The sequence below is a fragment of the Ananas comosus genome, unplaced genomic scaffold, assembly GCF_001540865.1.
Source record: "Ananas comosus cultivar F153 unplaced genomic scaffold, ASM154086v1, whole genome shotgun sequence".
Taxonomy (NCBI): Eukaryota; Viridiplantae; Streptophyta; class Magnoliopsida; order Poales; family Bromeliaceae; genus Ananas; species Ananas comosus.
Window position 1 is genome coordinate 123,613 of NW_017892583.1, and position 3,050 is coordinate 126,662.

The 3,050-nt window shown below is 31.5% G+C and overlaps 1 long non-coding RNA gene across 1 annotated transcript; it reads right to left on the bottom strand.

Moving 5' to 3' along the window:
* Positions 1-451: 451 nt before the first annotated feature.
* Positions 452-2,068, bottom strand: LOC109705419. The gene is made up of 5 exons (XR_002214750.1): positions 2,023-2,068; positions 1,829-1,881; positions 1,670-1,751; positions 1,541-1,597; positions 452-466 (listed from the first exon to the last, which is right to left on the bottom strand). It is a non-coding gene; the product is annotated as an uncharacterized LOC109705419 (long non-coding RNA).
* Between the last annotated feature and the right edge of the window lie 982 nt (positions 2,069-3,050).

Consider the following 3,050-nt stretch of genomic DNA (forward strand, 5'->3'; position numbering starts at 1 on the left):
TAATTTTAGGTGACAACATATGCCGTCACTAATAGTTAGTGACATCACTCTCCGTCACTAAATATTGTATTTATGACGATAATTATTCACTGCACACTAATATTTAGCGATAATAAAATTTGTCATAGAATATTGCATTTATAACGATAATATTCATCACCGATATATTTGTCACTATATTGTCGGTCATAAAACCAACTAGTTCCAAACAACCAACTGAAATTTATAATAAAAGCAAATCAACGAGATTTTTAAGTTCTAATAATGAAAAGGCATTAATATTCTCATATTCGTCATACAAAATACCTCCCAATATCTCAATTTTTTTAAGTATATGGCAAATAGTCTTCAAATTCAAACTAAATGATTCAATCTAAAATAAGTACATTTGATTATATGGTCCACATCCAAAATAAAGGATTGTCGAATACTAACACTATGTAGAAATTGCACCGCTCATCCTTACCTGCAATAAATTAAAAACAAATATAATTTAGACAATATTGAAATTTGAATTAAAGAAAGGTAAAATAAAAAAAATATATTAATGTTAAGGATAAGTATGATTCAAGTGGAATTCCATTCTTTTTCTCAACGTATGATCTTTCCTTATCTTCTAATGATTTCTAATTTAATTTAACAAAATACAACTAAAAACTAACTGAAAAATAAAGCTAGAAACAAGCAAAAAAATAAATAACATTCAGCAAAATAGCTAACATATGTGCTCACAAACTCACCTAAAAATAGATGTCTAAAATGGTAAATGAAACTAGCAGGACAACAAAATAAAATTCAACAAATAACCAAAATATATGCTCATCGATCCAACTCAAATAGCATCGATTGATGACGCTACTAGATATGATAATTGACAAGGATGCGAATGAATTTCGATCAAGCCAGCCGCATCCCTGCTACTGTAAGCTATAAAGCAGGTAACATAATAAATAGACAACACAACGTTCCCAACAGAGCGCTAAATCAGTTTGTCAACAAATGCTCTTGATTATCAACTTCAAATACGAACTGCTATAATTTCACAACAAATATTTTGTAAGTACATGTTATTAGAAGAAAAGAGTGAACACCGAAGTTGTAGTGCAATGAGCAGACGAAAATTACTGAAAGAAATTTAATTGAGAAAAAAACTTAGAGCATCGTTCCAAATCCGCATCGTTCCCAATCCATTAAACCATATCATTTAATCGATTAACAGGACCAAAAAAAGTCCAAAGCAATTCTTGCAAGACAAAGGTCGCTAGAAACAAAGACGATGAATATTAGCAAGTACGACATCAAATGGTAACCTTTTCAAGTTACGATTCATCATCGCAACAAATCATAAGGTCTCACTCAATATTGTAAAGATTAAAAAAAAAAAGGAGGATCCATGAGTAAATTAAAACACACACACAAAAAGCAAACAAACGAACAAACAAACATCAGCTGTCTATATTTTTTTCAAACATAGAACTAGAAGACTGGAATCACAAGCAAAAAAATTTAAAAAGGGAAAAAAATGATGTCTTGTAAATACCCGAATGGCTGCTCCAGCTACTGTTTCCAATTGAAGAACTTTCACGCCAACCACTTCCTATATATAATATTTTGTCAGTATTGTTTTCCTTTTCTCATGATGTAAAGAAAAGCTAAAATGGATAATTACCTTGGGGTTTGGAATAATCCCTATTTTCAGAGATCAGCTTCAACAGACCTCTTGAGTCTTGATGGCCTTCAAGTTCACCCATCTATTTGTTAACCAGAATTGTTTCGATCAGACCAAGATGATTAAACCCAAGATTCTATGAAATCTTAGTTAACGTACAGGTTGTTGGTGTTGAAAATCTTGAACTTCTCAATTGATTTGAATTCATTCACCTGCATCACCAGAAAATTATTCATGTCAATATTAGTCATTATTGCTCTGATTCATAGATATGCAGATTTTAGACATGTAGAATCTTTATTAAGACATTATATAAGTGATAAGTAAAACATAGATTTCATATCTAAACTTACATGCGCATCAGGAACTTGTGCAATCTCCAAAAGCTACAAAAATTTTGTACATGCAAATGTTAGAAAAGCAACAAACAGAAGTAGTGAAGCTCTAATCAGCATATATGCAGAGAAGAATTGGTCAACTGCAGGTGAACATTGTGTATACGGAAGTTGAATTATAAACAACAATATGCCAAGATGACTTTACATAAAATAAGAGTTCGACTATCTCATTCCTGTTGAAATGGTTTAACTCGCCAATTCTACATATATATGGCAGTATAGTTGGTCGGCAATTGCCTGAACTACATGCTTATAATCATGCAACGATGCAGACATAAACATACAGATGCTCAAGTGGTAAGCATAAACCAACTCAATATACCATAAATAGGGGTTTGGATAATCTTTTCACCCCTTTATTCTAGTTTTCCTCATTGTCTAAATGCAAGTCGATTTTTAATTTACGCGCAGTTTACTATAATTCTGAAATCATGTGATATCTATCATTAATTTCTTTCATTTTCGCTTCCCATTTTGCCTCTACCTTTACTTCAATTTGTGCTCGCATCGCTTGAATTTCTTGCGCTCGACGTAATTTACCTCTTATATGTCCACATTGCTTTTGTCCAATTATTTCAACAAATATCTCATTATCATCAATATTAGTAGATGCATCCTCTGCTTGACGATCATTAATCTTCTTTTCATAGTTTTCCTATATTATTCAAGTAAAATAACTTAAAGACAGTCTTACTTTTAAGAGCTAAGTAAATAGATTAAAAATAAAAGCAAATCATCGTTACCATAATTTGTTAAAAAACTAGATAAGAAATCAAATAGTAGAAAAAAGCAACTTAGAAAGAAAACGCTATATAAGAAACTTGAATCTTACTAGCACTACTCTGTCCTGTATCTTGTGTAGTGGAGAACTCTGTTGGATGATTAGCTTCATCTTGTATTTGGATAGGTTCTAGATTAATTTGTGAGTCATTCACATGTGTTGTGTCCGTATAGGAATAGTAACAGTAGTCTTACGCCTTTCT